This window comes from Macrobrachium nipponense, chromosome 19, assembly GCF_015104395.2.
Source record: "Macrobrachium nipponense isolate FS-2020 chromosome 19, ASM1510439v2, whole genome shotgun sequence".
Taxonomy (NCBI): Eukaryota; Metazoa; Arthropoda; class Malacostraca; order Decapoda; family Palaemonidae; genus Macrobrachium; species Macrobrachium nipponense.
Window position 1 is genome coordinate 71488169 of NC_061088.1, and position 19621 is coordinate 71507789.

The window sequence follows — 19621 nt, forward strand, 5'->3', positions numbered from 1 at the left end:
GAGGGAGAAGGAAAGAGTAAAAACGAGAGATTATCCTTCAGTTCCTTCCTATGTTGCAAATGCATTAGTTTTATATTCCTCAAGAATTTCATATTGCTGTTTGGACGTTTTTCTTATTAGTTAGTAATAATAAAAAATCTAAGTTATTTTGAAGGGTGTTCACATATAATAGAAAAAATATATGTAAGTATGTGTATGGTTGTTTTTCTGCACCTGTTGTTCGATTGTTCGTTCAACATGATGAGATAGATAAGGGTCAGTGGACATAATTATTCTACAATTAGATGGAGTTAGTAAAATTTGAAAAGTATATCAGTTATAGAATTAATGGATAACGATACACGCAAGAATTCATAGATTTCATTACAATCGTTATCGCTGTCATCCTCATAATCGCAGTCAAAAGTGACTGACGGGTTCTATATTAAAGAGTCGGAGTGCAATCACACGTTTGCACCCATTTGTGCATCTAAGCAAATTGGCCATGGGCAGCGTGATTGCAGCGTGCCTTCTGTACCCAACGACGAACCACTTTCTGGGATCGCATGCCAGTGAACTTTTATATAGTATATATTTTGGGCTGCAAAAAATAACCTGGTTTGTTCTTAAAAACTGAATAACCGTCCAAGCCAAGAAAGCAGCCATGTCCATCAACCATCGATTCATTACCACACCCAACATTTCTATTCTTAAACTATTAAACAAAATTATTATAGAATAACTATGTGTAAGATTTTTTTTCTCCCTGCGTGCAATTTATAGAGAGAAAGAGAGAGAGAGAGAGAGAAGGGGGTGGGAGAAATGGAGGGGGAATAGAAGGATGTGGGGGAGAGAGAAGAGTGATAGAGGATAGCTGTGCGTGGGGAAGGGGGGAGAATTGGAGGGGGAATAGGTGATAGAAGGATAGGTGTGCGTGGAGGAAGGGGGGGGGGCGGTTCTTGTTTGTGGGGGGGAAGGAAGGAGGGAAGTAATGAAGGGGAGGGGTGGTAAGTCGACTTATGTGAACCTTTGCTCTGTTGTTTACATTCCCACTGACTATAACATAAAATCATAAGAGTAAACTCCTAAAGTATATAAATTTGACTAACTCCTAAAACATTATAAATTAAGACGAAGTGTTGTAAACATTGTGAGTTAGAATGTCATAACTGTCCGACTAATAAATAGCCTTGAAGATACTCCCAAAAAACGATGCTACATCTGGTCTGGAATGGTTAGCAGTCTGTTTCTCTCAATCCTTGCGAATTTGCGGTCGTTTCTGTATCATTTAAAATTTGAAATATGACTTATATCCAAATATTGCGTCTATCCATGATATTGTTGCCTCGGCCGTTTTCAAAGCTAATGATGAAATTGAAGATTCTCGAATCTGCCATGTTTTTGAGTCGTTCCTCGAGAGTTAAGTCTGAAAAGTCTGAGACCCTTAATCAATATTTTCTTTTAAAAGTCTTTTTACTCATTTTTCATGGCATCCTTTGTTGCTGTAATGTTTTTAATCCTTGTCATATTTTCGTGACTTTTGCTGTTATTCGGCCGTTTTCCAGAAATTGCTGATATAAAACGTTCCGCCGAAGCTCTGCAGAATTCCAGAGACATTAGAGCGCTCTGCTGGTATGTCGTCAGGAGAGGAATGACGCTGAATTCTTCCCCATCAGTGGGGAAGGGAAGGCTAATCTCCCAATTCCTTCCCCATACAGAGGCGTTGTAGCCATTCCCACGTTGTGCAGTGTTGTCTTTTAATTGCTTGTTTACCCTCAGGCTTTAGGGAAGGGGTCGGCCTTCTGCCTAACGAGGATGGAGGACTTTGTAACTCGTTACAGACCTTAAAGAAGATGTTGAGGGACGACGAAAGCAGAGCCCCTCTGTCCCGTTTGCAGCACACAGACACAGACAGAATTCACAGCACAGGGTTTTATTGTATTTGCATTACCAGAGCCGCTTATAGTATGTGCTGGAAATCCCTCGATGCTTGCAAATTTTTGTTGATTTTCACAGCCACAGCAAAAAGAAAAAAAGCTTTTATGTCCTGCCATTTTCTTTGACAATAATTGCGCCTACTTAGTTATTATTATTTATGGATTATTGCTCTTGTTTTCTCTGTAGTTCCTGTTCCGTGTAGCTTCGGATTGTAAATTCTTAAGAATTTGTTTGCGTCGTGTTTAGAATGGGAGTTTATCAGAGCAGTAGCGTTTTATACGTACTGTCGCCCCAAAAAACTCGTGGCAGAGGGATTTACATAATTTTTCGTTCACTTGCCTGACGCACGATTCATGCCTTAGTTATCGATTTTTCTTTTCAAAGATGGAAGAAATCGTATGTAATGACGTTAAAAACAGTCACTGATATCTTTAGAACATTATGTTTATGTTTTTTGTGTAAAAACTATTTTCCATATAGCAAAATTGACGTGAACGAAACGAAGTGATAAAAAACGTCATATCACAACATAGATATAACATTACAAATAGATAGGAGGACACCTATCTACTAGTAGTATCACATAAACATTGTTCTTAAATTATCATTTCAATAGTTAAGTTGAAGTTAGTTGTTGAACTATTCCATTTGTTAAATTTTACAGAAAACATTGGAATCTCACAAAATGCTATCAAATTAAAAAAAAAATAATAATAACGATATCCTAACAGTGTGAACCAGGCGACCTCACTCTATTGCTTTTGATGTTATGTGCACGGGAATCTAATGTCAATGTGTCATTTATCGGTCTAAGAAACATCCCTCTCGATGAGGCGAGAGAGGCAATTATTGCGCTGCATTCGGTGACAAGTTTCTTCCTGTTGGAGAGATATCAAGAAAGCTTAATAAACCGAAGAGAATCATACATAGATGAATCAAATTGTTCAAAGAACGGCAAAATTTAGAACATGGGCCTAGAGGTGGAACACCTAGAAGCACCACAAGAGAGCAAGTTAATACAGTAGTGTAAACGTTGCTGAGCAACATTCATTTGTGAATTTTGAATTCTAGTGCATCGTCACGACATTGCTGAACCAGGAATCATGACTAGCTCTACGCTAATGACTGGTGTCTGATGAATACTTTAGATGGAGAGGAAGAGATTTTTAAATCTCCACTTGAAATCTTTGATAGGTGTCTAATGAATAAGTCTAATGAATAAGCAAACGTATCTTTGATGGAGTGAGAGGGAACAGTTTCAATGATGCTTGCATTTTATTTTTCTTCAAAACCTAAAGAATACATTTTATTGGGAGATACTTTATTAACATCGGCCTAATCCCTCCATCACTCCTATACGCCACCTCCGCTCTCTTCTACATCTCAGGCGACTAGAGCCGACTTCTCACTACGAACTCCATCGCTTGAAAGCATCAGTAATGATAACGGTTATTTTAAAATTCCCCAGCACCGACAACGGGCGCCTTAAAATGCATGTTTATAAAATATTTTTCTGTTCAAAAGAAACTTTATCTTTCATTCCCCAAAATATGTGCATACACTCGTGTTACACCCTGTAGCGCCGTCAAAGAGCAACTCTTGATTAAAGCAGTTTTGAAGAAAAAAATTAAATAAAAACATGAAATCGACTTAAACGAAAACGTCACCTTTCATATTTCTTATCCTTTCAGCTACTTATAATATGCTTATGTAGTAGGTCGAGTTATACATGTGAAACTAATTTGAATTAATTTCTAGTTAAAGATGAATAGCTACAGAAAGATCAACCTAAAAAAGCTTTAATGAAAGTAAGCCTTTCTTAATGTATTCGTCAGTTTTGACTCCCACAGCTTTCCAACGTGTCCAAATGAAACAGGGTGATATGCAAGGAATTCGATAAAAAATAAGAAACTGAAATATATTCGTTTGATTTTTTTTTTATTTTGAATAGCTAGGTCTGAGTTAATTATGTTAGATGGCAATTATGAAAAGGATAAGAAAGAAAAAGGCGAACATGGCTAATAAAACAAGAATAAGGCGGAAATAATCAAATAAAGCAGATTATATATATATATATAATATATATATATATATATATATATTATATATATATATATATATATATATATATATATATATATATGTGTGTGTGTGTGTGTGTGTGTGTGCGTGTGTGTGTGTGTGTTTGTCGGTTTAAATATTCATTTATCCGAGAGAGTATACTGCTCAAAATAGACCTAGGCTAATCGTGTGAAAATGAAAATCAGAAGTCCAATTTAGGCCCACTAAATATTATGTCATGCAAATTATTTTATTGATCAAAAGACAAATTAGTTTAATTAAACATCGTTTTCAAAGAATGTTTAACGCCTTGATGTATTGTTTATCGGCTGTACGAGACGAATGACAACACCCCAGTGCAGTACGATATGTTTGAGGTCAAGACTCGAGCGGCGCAAAGTAAACTTCAAAATGCTTCAGTATGCTGTCACGAAGCTAGAGTTGGAATAAAATTAGAAATCGTGGACCCATCGGTAATATATTTGCCTTACTCTGCAAAATAATTCATCTTTAATACGTTGAATAAGTCTACCTGTATTCTAATGTAATTTATTTCAAGTATAGCACCTTTGAAAGGAATGTTATTTATTGTTAAGTAAATAATCTGGCACCCTGCATATGGCAATATTTCCATAACGAACAATGAATTAAGAAACTACGCCAATTCTTCGTTGGCCGTCTGTACATGGTTAGTTTTATACAGGGAAACAGCACTTCATTTTTATCCTAGTTTGAACACACACACACACACAGACCATTATTAATCTAGAACTGAAAGAAATAGCGATGAGTCCTTATTGACTGACTTTTAACTGAAATAGAGAATGTATCCTTTGTATTTAGTTTTGAATTCAGAGAGAGAGACAGAGAGAGAGAGAAGAGAGAGAGAGAGAGGGAGAGAGATAATCGATAATCATAGACACGTGTCAAAGTTTGACTTGAGTGAGAGTATCCTATGTGTTTGATTCAGAACGGAGAGAGAGAGAGAGAGAGAGAGAGAGAGTATACTATGTATCTAATTTTGAACTGAGAAAAGAGGAGGGAGGGCTGTGCCCCACCCCTGGGGGGGTGAAAGTTAATGTGATGAATTTAAATGCTAATAGGATTTTTTCAGTCCCTTTCCTCCTCCTACTGTTACTATTGTTGACAAGAGCTGAGGCACAGACATCTCATTATAGCTTCTATACAGACCTTCTTTAGCCTAACGCATAATATTAAGTGTGAATTTTACACTTACAACTATAGGGAAGGTTTTGGGATTATTCTCTTTTCTCTCTCTCTCTTCCTCTCTCTTGTCTTAGGCGTTGTCCCCAAGTACCCTACCCCTATTCCCCCCCCCCCCCCCCCCCCTTCCCCCCCTCCATCCCCCCCCCCCCCCCCCCCCCTTCCTCAGTTTTCTCACGGGCCCATATATGTAACATTTCTTTTTCATTAAAAGGGTCATGTTTTTTTTTTTCCGAGGGATATGAGCCAGCGAAAGGAGGAACAGATGGTGATATGATACGTATGGAACATTTCATTTTTTTTTTTTTTATCAAAACCTTTCTTGTAGAGGTTTCGGGTTTTTTCCAGCTAATCTTATCATCTCATTTCTCTCTCTCTTTCTCTCTCTCTCTCAAGGAAAGTCTAGTGTTTTGTCGTTTTCCACGCATTAATGTGGTCTCTGTAGTCTCTTGAGAGGTTTTCTTATTCAGAAATTGCGGAACCTTTCAAGTTGAATCATCAGTTCTCGTTTGACTTAACAGATTAGATTTCTTTAAATATAAATATCAAGCGTCCAAATACGGTTATAGACCATATTTGTCTTATGTGTTATGTTTTTAAGTGGATACCTTAATATTTTAAATAAATTGACACTAATTTTCTTTATTACTATTGTATAATTGTATAATGTGGTTGATGCGCAGTTGTGCAGGGATTGATTATTCCTTTTGATAACATAGCGGATTCTCCTTGGGACGCCCCCCCGGTAAACTCATAGAAACTCATGCTAAGGAAAGTAGACAGTCGCACGAAGATATCGTTTACTAATATGATTTTTCGACCACACAGTATAGAAATGTGTGTATATAATACTTTGATCCCCGAAGGGCTAGTGCTAAACACGGCGTCCCAAGAAGCTTCCGCCATGTTTAGTACTTATACCACTACAGAGTAGGTGACCTTGTGGTGGTATATGCCGGGTTAATACGAAGGATATCAGTGACTGTTCCTTTGAGCTATTCCTATTTTAGCGGATACTATTTATTGCTGGAAAGCTATTAGTATTATTATTTTCCTGGCGTTGCTATAGCAACATTTATTTATGGGATAAAGAAGAGTTTATTAGATTTTGTGGAGTATGCTTTGTGGAGGCATCACTCTGTTAAGCGTTTGATAATTAGATTCACTCTTTATTAAAGTACTTAATTTAATTAGGGAATAGTGTATTGTACTTTATTGCACTGATTGGTTATACTAGATTTGCAGGGTAGGTGTTCTCCGTATTCATTATGCCTGGAAGGATTGCATTTATGTATTAATAATTATGTATTAATAGTCAGTGATTCGTAAACGAAAGCTAGGTAGAGATCAGTAGCTATAATATTCTAGATGATAAAAGTCAGTTCAATGTAGAGAAATATTAATGGAAAACGTAAGGAAATTGAGAATTGCAATAAGAAAAAAAACTTTTATGGTATGTATAGTTAAGGCCAATTATCCTTGAAAAATGCTCGGAATTATGTGTTGTAATCAATTCTGGTTTTAGCTAAAACATAATTGCAACGTCGGTGCCGCCAACTTTGTGAGTACTTTGTGCATAAATTAATCAGTCGAGCAGTATTGCTTCACTACAAGATTGAAAACACACTGTGAATATATACGTAAATATTGGCTGAATTCACATTACTTACTTTGCCTATGTGAAAAGGCCATCGCTTGATGTATTACTTGGTCCATGTTTTCCCATTTAAAAAGATGATCAAGTGATTTGTTATATTTCTTTAAATTTATGAATCCTTCTTTGAAGAAGTAACAACGATGTACTTGAAGTCGGAAATTTGAAATCTGCATTCGTGACAAGATACAAAAAATTTATATTACTAGATCTCATCGCTTGCTTTTTGTGTCATTTAATTGCTTTGTGCGCGTTACGTGACCTAAAGGGAGGTATAGTAGCTTACGGTAAAGTACTTAATGTGGTATCGTTCAATAGGAACGAAAGGAGAGGACAGTGATTTTACAGAAAAAGGTTAAATCAAATTTCTTGATACTCCTGTGAGATGAGGCTTATGACCATTATACGTAGTGACATTGTGTATGTATGTTATGTATGTATATATAGTGTATAGTATGTATATGTGTATGTATGTATGTATGTATATATATATATATATATATATATATATATATATATATATATATTATATATATATATGTATACATATATTTCTCGCATTAAGCCTTGTGAGGAAATCTGAAGATACTTCCAATAAGATATCTTGCGTCATCAATATGCTGTTATCCTCAGTTATTGACGGACGTGAAACTTTCGTCTGATGCGATTTGCTAGATTTTTATGAAGTCTGATTGCCTGGGAGTATTAAGTTTGTTACGATGACCTTTTATTGAACAAGGTCTCACCTGACATAATCCGGAATGCTGCTTTGATCCGTGTTGATGAGAGTTGAGCTTGAATAAAAAAAAAATAAATAAAATAAAAACTCTGCGCTTCTTATCAATTTATTGTGTTCTCGATTTTAATATAGCTATGTAATCTTGTTGTTAAAGTTTTATACCTTGACATAATGATAGTTTTACAACTTTGCATATTTGAGCGATGTATCACCTTTCAGCTACATAGATTTTATATTTTTGAAACTTAACCAAATGCCTCTAACTAGCTTTCTCCAGAAACAAAAGAAGGATCTCTGAAAGATAAACCATAAATCTTCCATCTCAAGGAATGATCGACCTGCTTATCGATAAGTGAACAGCTGCGACAAAAGTCGGGAAAACGGAAACAAGAAGAGAATTCCAAAGCTTGGCTGAAGAGCGAAGGAAATGCAATCTGGAATGTATCCGTTTTGCGTCCATCGGCAGAACATTTTCATATCACAACAAAGTTTCCATTTTCCAACCTCTCTGTAATGGTTACCGAGTCATTTGTCCGGAAAAGAAGTTTGATTGATGGGCCTCTCCTTTCCTTCTCATCCTTAAACCACCCCCCCCCCCCCTCTCTCTCTCTCTCTCTCTCTCTCTCTCTCTCTCTCTGTCCCTTTCTCCGCCGGCCCCATTTCTCCCTATTTGTCAAAGGATTTCTCCGGGAGGCCCAGATGTTTTGGGATCTTTGACCTGCACGTCATCCTTGCGTCATCCTCGCTTTCCTTGATTTATCCTCCCGTCGCGTTTGTGCCTTTATCCGAGGACTATTTTCTTCCTTTTATCAATTTTCTGTACTTTCGTTTGACTCATTCCAATTCATTAGTGTGCCTGAGTGACTTGGAGTTAATTCATTATAGCTGTTGTGTTATTGTTAGTATTACTTCTCCATTTGGTATTATCTCTCTCTCTCTCTCTCTCTCTCAGAATTTTTATCACATCACCTTGATTCATATACATGGATTAGGCTGCAAATGTCCTTTAATATCCAATTCGCTCTACCTCGGAGTTAATATATTTTCGTATATGTTAACCGAGGGGATTTTTTTTTTTTTTTTATAATAATTTCGTCTTCTCGTGCATTCAAACCAGCGGACAGAGGAGAAATCAGGACTTCAGTGAATTTACCGACTCGGCCAACAATTGAGACGGTAACGTCACTGAAGTCCTGATTTCTCCTCCGCCCGCTGGTTCTAATCCACGAGAGGACAAAATTATTAACTACTAAAAAATCCTCCTTCGGTTAACATATATGCAAAATAACATTAATTCCGAGGTAGAGCGAATTGGATATTAAAGGACTTATATAGCTTAATGCATATTTATATATATATATATATATATATATATATATATATATATATATATATGTGTGTGTGTGTGTGTGTGTGTGTGTGTGCGTGTGTGTGCCGCGTGTGCATGTGTGTGTGTATTATGCCAGCTATTTTCATACTGCCGGATCAAGGTGCGTATAAGAGATTTTTTCTTTTAATTTCCCAGAGCACCCGCTAACAAACTTATTATTTTTAAGCACAGCCTCGCCCTCGCTTTCATTAGAAAAGACGTCTGTCTTTTCATTGCCTCCATCTCGTGCCCCCCCCCCCCCCCTCTCTCTCTCTCTCTCTCTCTCTCTCTCTCTCTCCTCTCTTTCTCACGATATGACAGCTCGATGATGAGGCGTCGGTCGCCACCTCACCGTGGGAAAGTTGCGCTTCCTTTGCCGGTCACCGCCGCCAGAGATTCGGTCTCTCTCTGCGTTTTTAATCTTTTTTCTGTAATCATTGCCCGGCTTATTACAAGATGCCGCGGAGCGTCTTGTTTTTTCAGAGGTGGTTCTGATGGCTTTAATATCGACGGCATGCTTTGTGCCGCAGGATTTATTCATTTTTTTATTGTTATTGTCGGGAAATGCTTTGAGGTGGATGTGCTTTTCATTTTGTTGCTAGTGCTTACGTATGTTGGTGTTGTAGGCGTCTTATATTTTCTGTTTTTCTCATTTTTTTTATTTTGCCTTTCTTCAAGCGAACGTTTACATACATATATATGTATACACATACACACATACACACACACACACACACACATATATATATATATATATATATATATATATATATATATATATATATATATATAGATAGATAGATAGATAGATAGATAGATAGATAGATAGATAGATAGATAGATAGATGCACTTATGGCATCTACATACATCTCACTTTTGGCTTTTTTCCTGTTAATTTTTCCTTGTTACCAAGCCATTCTGTTTGTATCCCATTTATTCCGAATGTCTTATTCCCCTTTTGCATTTCAAAAATATCAATTAAAGTGATGATGACGGTAAAAGTGCAATGTTTCTTACAGTAATCAGCATTGATTTATCTGCTGAATTTACCTGTAGAGAATGTAACATTAACGATCCCCAATAATAATCAAAGCAATAATATCCAGAAGTAAGAGTAGGTTAATAGAAACCCATCATTAAATACTTTAAGTCTTATTAGAACCAGACTATTCACAAGCATCAAGCAACTGTGCCCACCCACCTGTAGCCTCTGACTTGCCTCCCTCCCTCCCCCCCCCCCCCCCTCCTACTCCCCCCGGATGTTTTCACAGGCGGCAAGGCTTAATCCCATTCACTCATTTCCTGGTGGTTAAATGAGGAAGTGGAAGGGCGGTTCGGAATATTCGTCAGTCACTCAATGGATATTAGGGATTTGGGGGGAAGGAAGGGAGGCGTTTGGGAGGCAGGTAGAACTGTTATGGTGGGGGGGGGGAGAGATGGTGACTCATTGTTCAGGTGTATGAAATTGACGTCAAAGATTCATACGTTATTATTATTATTGTTATTATTACGAGCTTGTTGGAGCGCGCTGGAACTCGGCACTGCTGTCTCACCTACCCTCCCGATCCCCTACGCATCCCTCTTCCACCGGGTCGGACAAACACGTTTGCAGGATTAGGGTGGATGTCTCCCCTACCTTCCCGTTCCCCTACCTCTCCCCCTCCCTCTCCCCCCACCCTGGACGGGCAAATCTGTTTGTAGGGGATAGGTGGCTGTGTCACGTTTCCCCTACTCTCATCTGGGTAGGGCAAACAAGATCAGATTCTTTCGGATTATTATTATTATATTATTGTTATTATTATTATTATTATTATTATTATTATTATTATTATTATTATTATTATTGCTGCGTTCTGACAGTATATTATTATATTATCGTAGGTGTAGAGTCTTATTATTCGCCTTTTGATCTTGAATAATTTCGCACCTTTCGAAAGTGAAAAATCGAAATCGTAAAAAATGAATTACAGAGGCTTTAGTTAATTCTAGGAAATAATATGGATATAAGGAAAATTTACTATAATGAAGCTATAACCGTTTCCGCTAATCTAAAGCGTTATTCAGTTATTTTAATTACGATTACTTCACTTTGCCCTTTTTTGTAGAAAATGTTTATTATTTACATAAACTTAATGTCATATTTTCATTCTGTCCATTCACTTGTTTTTTGTAGATTTTTATTTACAGTAAAGAGTGGGTGGCCATTTTATTTATCATTTGATGAGAATATTTATTTTTATTTTGCAATTGTAGTCATTCATATTTGCTTTTTCCCGTCAAGTGTTTTCAATACTTATTTCTCTTGCGTATTGACAGTTCATCTTTATCTCATATTTATTATATTTGACGCATGCAGGCATTTTCAGTCTCTTTCCTGGATACATTGTTAAAAGAAAACTAGACCTATCTCACCCTTGGCTGTGATATTTGGTTTCATGCTCATCAAAATGAAAATCCTCCGTGGTCGGTTGCCAGGGGAGCCCGGAATGTTTGTTTATTTCTTATATTATTGTGTTCTTGTTCGTTTGTTTATGGTGTTTGTTTTCCATATTATTGTATAAGATGTTTGTTTGTTTGTTTATGGTAAGTTTTCCTTTCCTCTCGATCAAAGCTTCGAAACCTCTAAAATACACTTCGTCATTTGTAATCCTTTTACAAAACTTCTCTCTCTCTCTCTCTCTCTCTCTCTCTCTCTCTCTCTCTCTCTCTCTCTCTCTCTCTCTCTCTCTCTGTCTGTCTGTCTGTCTGTCTGTCTGTCTGTCTGTCTCTCTAAATTTTAATATGGTCATGATTTTATTAAAACTCAAGATATATGTGAACGCACACAGGCATATACATACATCAGCATTACATCATACATACTAACATCATTACATACATATCCATATATATATACTATATATATATATATATATACGTATATATATACATATTGTTATACACATACATAACAGTGCCCACACATAAAACTTCAGAAACGATTATTTTATATCGAAAAACATCGTTAAGATTTTTGCAAAGGAACGAATATTCAAGGACAAAATTCAATGCCATTATTTCCATTTGTAGTTTGGAAGGTTATATATGTGTTTTTTTTTTTGCGTAGTTATATCTTCTGTTTCCCTCTCTCCTCTCCCTGTTGGGATGAGATCGCTAGCTTCATTTCACATTTTAAAAACTACTTACAGCCGTGGTAGTTGCGTAATTAAGATACAACACTCTTTGAATAGGTAAATAAATGGCGGAACAGATTTTTTTTTTCAATTATCAGTTCTTCCCTGCTCAGGTCTTCCCGGGTCCCCATGCGATATATTTAAATTTAAGTTGTCTAAAAGGGCTCTTTTGCCCTTTGAATGACATAGGTCTTTTATTATTATTATTATTATTTTTTTTTTTGGTCAATGCTTCATGTTCTTCATGTTTGAACGAAGCTATCTAAAGATCAGAAAAAAAAACAGTTTTGAAAAGTGTAGTACAAGAATCAAATAATAAAAATAATGTAGTCTAATGCAGTTATTATATGTATCTGTCTGGCTATCTATCTATCATCTATATATATATATATATATATATATATATATATATATATATATATATATATATATATATATAAAGTCACACACTGGATAAAGATAAATACCAAGTAAGTATTCTAAAATATGGTTGGAATACTAATACATACTACTAGTGGTAGTAACAGTAGTAGTAGTAGTCGTAGGAGAGAGAGAGAGAGAGAGAGAGAGAGAGAGAGAGAGAGGAGAGAGAGAGAGAGAGAGAGAGAGGCTCCTAATCTTACCTGTAACCTGACATGGACTAAAGTGTGTTTAGATGCTCGGGAGTGGCCAAAGGTTCCTGTGAGGTAAGTACATGATTAAAGGTTCATAGGTCATAGACACGACCAACAACCTGAACTAACTTTTCTCTCTCTCTCTCTCTCTCTCTCTCTCTCTCTCTCTCTCTCTCTCTCTCTCTCTCTCTGGAGTAAAGTTTTTTACCTCAGCATTTTTGAAGTTTTCATGTCCGTCACCTGTGAAGATTGGTTGTAACTATTTACTTACCGCCAAATACCTGTGTTTTATGAAAAGGAGAAAGATCAAATAACTCATGATTTTTACCATGAGAATAAAAAAAGTGGCAATTTTCAGACGCGCACATATATATATATTTTATAGATATATATATATATATATATATGTATATATATATATATATATACATATATATATATATATATATATATATTATTTAATATATATATTCTGAACGGTGACGTTTCCTTGTTTTATTTGTAAAAATATTCCCACCCCAAAAATAACTTGATAAATGATTTGATGGCTTTATTCTTTTTCTTCGCTGTGGTTACGAATCCCACGCTTTTGCAAAAGATAATCTCCTTTTTTGTTGTAAAAAGGTGGAATTTTTACTTATATATATATATATATATAATATATATATATATATATTATATATATATATATATATATATATGTATGTATTGTAGATATATATATATATATATATATATATATATAGTATATTATATTATATATATATATATATATATAGTGATCACCCTCTAAGGTTAGATTCATTTTCCATTCTCTCTAGTCGAGTGGCCCCCATGGAGCTGGCAATAGTAGAAAGTCTCTACACTTTAAAAGTTGAAAACCTTCCCTCAGTAACAACGAAGGTCCCGGAGGTCCATGCTGGAGTTTTTTAATTTTTAGCTGTGTATGTTTGTATGCCTGCATGATGCAGGTATTTACTTTTTTTTTAATAGTGCTTTCTTTCCCTTTTTTATGCTTGTACATTACTCTTTTTTTTATTATATATACAATGTAACCTTTGTGTAACATTTCTTCATTCTAATGATCGATCGTAATTTAGTGATTTTTAATTTTTTTTCTTTCTGTGTTTATATATATATATATATAATATATAATATATATATATATATATTATTAATACATATACACAAACACATGTTTGTATATGTGTGTGTATGTATGTAAGTGGTTTTGTGAAGAGCCAACAACACCGTATTTCTGCTACCGAGGAATACCGTTTCGAATGATAATTGTTTTTGACAAATGTGTCAGCTTTTTATCAAATATGAGGTAGAGTTACGACTAGTCATCAATGAAGATACCCAGAAGATAAGGCAATATGGCACAGCAGTAACTAGATTAATAGATATATGAATATGGTCCAAGTTGAACTTGAGGACTAATACATCAGCCAAATATATAAAAAAAATTACCTTTTTTATAATACGAGTTGTTGCTATCTTGGCCTAAAACTCAGCATAGGCAAGTAAACCGAGACGGGTAACTACATACCCTTTGTCTTATTTTGTTGGCGGAGGTAAAGATTTCAACCTCAACGATGTACAAATTATCCGACTTTTGTACGAGAACCTGTCTTAATTCTGAACATGTGATTAAACATTGTATAAATACGAGACGCACCCATGGACCTCTAATAACCAGTCCTGTGGGGAAGCTGTGCAGTGGCGGCCGTAGTTTACAATTTTGCGTTGCACATCCTGCACATTCGGCCACTCCTTGAATTCACTTTTGAACAGTAATACGCGTGAAATAGAGGAGCTCAGTGGCATTTTCCAATAATTTGAGATGCCTTTAAATTTAAGAAGAATTCATCGGGAGTATTTTTCTTACATAAGAACGTTATTAAAACTCAGCCGTTTTATTCACGATCTCTCAAAAATTATTAGAATATTGTGCGGGCGCAAAATTTTCTTCTTTTAATAGTTAACTACCTTTCAGCTCATAACACTTTCACCACCTGCACCCTCGTCCTCCTCCACAGCGTACCTTGAAAACCTCCTATTTTTTCTTTCTTTCTTTTTTCGTCATCTCTTTTTTTTAAGTATACGTACTCACTCACCTCTGCATTCATTAAATCGCAAATATTATAATGGCACTGCCAGCCGTAGGAGAGATGCGCATTCCACCAAACCGGTACCAACATCAAGCTTTCGTCTGACATACAAATTGTATTTCGCTCGGTGGTAATGATCATCCAGAGTGGTGAACAGATTCTAGCATTATCAGTCGAAGCTTCCTTTGATTTGCCTTTGGGCATCGCAGATTGAAGGAAGATGAGTCGGAGAAATTGCGTATGAAATCTTCCACCCATTTTTGATTATGCAGTATATATGTATATATATATATATATATTATATATATATATCTATATCTATATCTATCTATATATATAATATATATATATATATATATCATAATCTATACACATATATATATATATATATATATATATATAGATATGTGTGTGTGTGTGTGTGTGTGTGTGTGTGTGTGTGTGTGTGTTTGTATATACTATATATATGGCATGTGTGTGTGTGTGTGCGTGCGTGTTTTATGTATGTATGTATGTATATTAAGGGGTATGTTTACACACACACATATATATATATATATATATATATATATATATATATATGTGTGTGTGTGTGTGTGTGTGTGTTTGTTATATACTATATATATGCCTGTGTGTGTGTGTGTGCGTGCGTGTTTATGTATGTATGTATGTATAAGGGGTATGTATTTTTACACACATAATATCGGTTAATGATGTACATAATGGTAATTTTTTTGTTATGAGGGCCGTAAGGGTATTATATGGTATATATACATACATATATATATATACATAAGTATACATATACATATACATAATACCCCTTACGACCCATAACAGTCAAACGACCATCATGTAGTACGTCATTCACTGCTATGATCCCCGACCGTGATCTTTAACGTGAAATGATACGTCAGTTCAACTTGACTGATATACTATTTCCATTATATAGGTATAATAAAAAAAATAAATTATAATTAAGAAATGCAGTAGAGAGGAGGAGGAGGAGGAGGAGGAGTACACATTCCGAAGGAACTTGTCAGGCAATTTTGCTCTAAATTGCTGTTATCTTTTTTTCTCGCGAATTTTTTCTCTCACGAATTTCCCGGCGGAGTGTCTTTTTCGCTAACGATCTCTTTCCGAGAAACAGTACGAACAAAATGTTAGAATTAGTAGATTAAGTTTACTTGAAGGCTTATTACCGTTTATATGTGCATACGCTTACACGCACATACGTACATAAATACTCACCCAAACACACACACGTTTCGGTGGCATGGTCCTTCACAAGGACAAGTAATTGAAAATCAAGACATTTGGAACTTGACGGTTTTGTCATTGTTTTTATTTTAATTTTTTTTTTACTAGGAAATTTGTAATATATATTTTATTAATAATGTTGATAATACTATTTCTAAGAAAATCCAAAAATCGTCATATATATATATATATATATATATATATATATATATATATATATATATATATATAGAGCTGTGCCTTTGTGCATTTGTGTAAGTATGTATGTGTGCCTTTGTGTAAGTATGGTTGTATATATGAATGTAAATGAACACAGTAGGCTTGTTTCAGTTCTGTGGATGGTTCCAGCCCCCCACTCCCCCATCTAAATCCAAATTCATACAAGCCAATAGTCCGTGGGGCGTGATCCTAGAACCACCCGCCGGGAGCTTCATAGTCGAATGATAAGATGCAGTAATGGCTTTTTGTGGTTTTCGTTCAAAATGCGGCACATCGGGACGCTTATTAAGGCTCGGCATTTTAATGATGCAGATTTTGATAGCCTACTCCCAGTCCGAGTAATCACTGCCTCATTTCCTTGTAATTTGCGTGTACGTCAACGGCTGTGGAATTTTTTTTTCAATTGGTAAAATGTAGATAATATAGTTATTTTTGTCGAGGGTTTTCTGGTTTTGCATTGTTGATACATTTCTGTCAGTTTTCTAAGTTTCTTAGTTTTCTTTCTTACGGGTGTGATAACATATGCTATATATATATATATATATATTATATATATATATATATATATATATATATATAATATATAATATATATATATATATGTGTGTGTGTGTGTTGTGTGTGTGTGTGTGTGTGTGTGTGAGTTTTTTAATATACTTACACACACAACACACACACACACACATTATTATATATAGATATATATATATAATATATAATATATATATATATATATATATATAGAGAGAGAGAGAGAGAGAGAGAAGAGAGAGAGAGAGAGAGAGAGAGAGAGCTCTCTCAAACTACTATACCTGTACAGTATACTTGACTGATGTTACGAAGTCGCGGCCATATACTATGTTACTGATCCAGTTGATGACTGGTGGGAGGGAAAGCATATCTATGTTTACGCGTTTAAACCAGATGAAGACGTGCATATAATGTGTATGTTACTTGGAGCATAGCATAATTCCCATGGCCTCCAAGCACTCTAAGCAGATCTTGCGATCTTACCGGTTCTCTGTCACTTCGTAAAATAGAAATGAGTAGGGTATGAATATACCGAATATTCCAGGAGACGGAGGAATCGGCTGGTGGCTAGATGTGCGTGCAGGACTGAATAGAAGATCTGATGTGCATGATAAAGAGAAGCAAGGGAGAGATGGTGGGGATGAATGTATAGAAGAGGAGCAGTATGTAAGGAAGAAGGATGGATGGACTTGGAGTAAGCGGGATTAACGACATTAGTACGCCGTTTTGAGGGATTACCGTAGGTGCTTTCAGGAGGACTATTTCGTACGCGATTGGCCTCTCTCTCTCTCTCTCTCTCTCTCTCTCTCTCTCTCATGCTGTCGCAAAGAGACCCCCATGCAAGCTCATCCTTGATTGCCGCATATTTTCATGTCTCTTCATCGATTCACCATTTCTTTCTCTTTGTGCATTGCCTCCCCCTTACACCCCCCCGCATCCCCCAGTCCAACTTCTGACACCCCCCACCCCGGTTCCCAACATTCTCGTGCCCAGATCTCCTGTCCTTCTCTCTGAACACGCCTTCTTTTTCAGCAGACACGAATAATACAGGTTTCACGTTGTTATTTGTTCCCTAAGATTCATATGATCATCGTCTCAATTCCATCGATGCAACTTATCGTCGAAGTTTATTTTTTCGGCGCCGGTCGCCGTCGGTGTTGCGACACCAGTAAGTATAATGTATCAATCAATCTGCCAATTTTTCTTCCTTATTCTTCCTTACATTTATCTCTTGTTTCACAATGATGCACGTTCCTATTCCTCATCTTCTCACCTTACTCCTCCTTTGCCCTTACGTACTGCAACAGTGCGATTCCGACCCCACGGACTCCTCTCTCCTGTTGGCCTTTAGTCCTTCAGCATCGTACCACTCCTGCCCTCCCCCTCTCTTCCACCCCCCCCTTCCCTCATGTGCATTCGTTTGGTTTTGTACCCCTTCCTCCCATCCTTTCCCATGTGATGTCGCTCGTCCTTCCCCGGTCCGGTATCAAATCCTAAAACTCCCCACCATTCCCCCCCCCCCCACCCCCCCCCCCCCTTCCCCCCCCTTCCCCCCCCCCACCCCCCCCCCCTCCCTCCCTCTCACAGACCTTGTTCCCTTCCTCATGCTTTTGGAAGCTGATGACGCGTCGCGGCGGTGCTCAGGTGAGAGATGGTCGGAGATAAAGTGATATTTATATATGTTGAGTATATATGCATGCAGCTCAGCTGGGCTTACTTAGATAGGATTACTAGTGAATAGATTTGTAGCGGGGAAGGGATCGGCCAGATAAAAATCGTGTGGAGAGAGAGAGAGAGAGAGAGAGAGAGAGAGAAGGGGCCCGAATTTTGTACATTATATTATTTTGGCTAGAGGACACATATACAAACACAATTAGAGAGGGAGAGAGTGGTAGAAATTTTGTACATTGCATCACCTTGAGAATATGCAAAAACATTAAGAGAGAGAGAGAGAGAGAGAGATTTTGTACATTGCATCAACTTGAGAATATGCAAAAACATTAAGAGAGAGAGAGAGAGAGAGAGAGACGAATTTTGTAAATTATATTATTTTGACTAGAGGGCATACAAACATAATTAGACAGAGAGAGAGAGAGGTACATTGCATCGCCTTGAGAATATACAAAAACATTAAGAGAGAGAGAGAGAGAGAGAGAGAGAGAGAGAGAGAGAGAGAGAGAGAGAGAGAGAGAGAGAGGACGCACACACAGACAGACAACTAGAGAGAAACGTGTCCTGCGTTGCTGTCTGGCAAAGAATATAATTGATACTAATAATGAATGAAATTACATTTGGTCAAGACCATTAGGCGGTTAATTGACTTTTTCTAATTCAGTTTTTAGAAGTGAATTAGCAAAGTTGGCTAGTGCATACGCATTGCAAAAAGCAAGGAATTTTTTTTTTTTAAGAAAATGTTTATTATTTCGACCTTCTGTCTCATTTGTTATTTTTACTGAATAATTATATTGACGAAATATGTAGATGAGACATTTGTAATTATTATTAATTATTATTATTATTATTATTATTATTATTATTATTATTATTATTATAGTTCCACTATCAGTTGAAAAAAAATTATTGTGAATGCGCTTATTCTTATTTTTTATTCTTATTCTTCTCCTTAATTTTAAACAGCAGTTTATCTAAACTAGCAAATTGATTATATTTGAATATCTTTGTGGGTCTGCCTAATATCAAGGTTTGAAAGTAGAAACATTATTGGACAGTGATCGGTGACAAAAG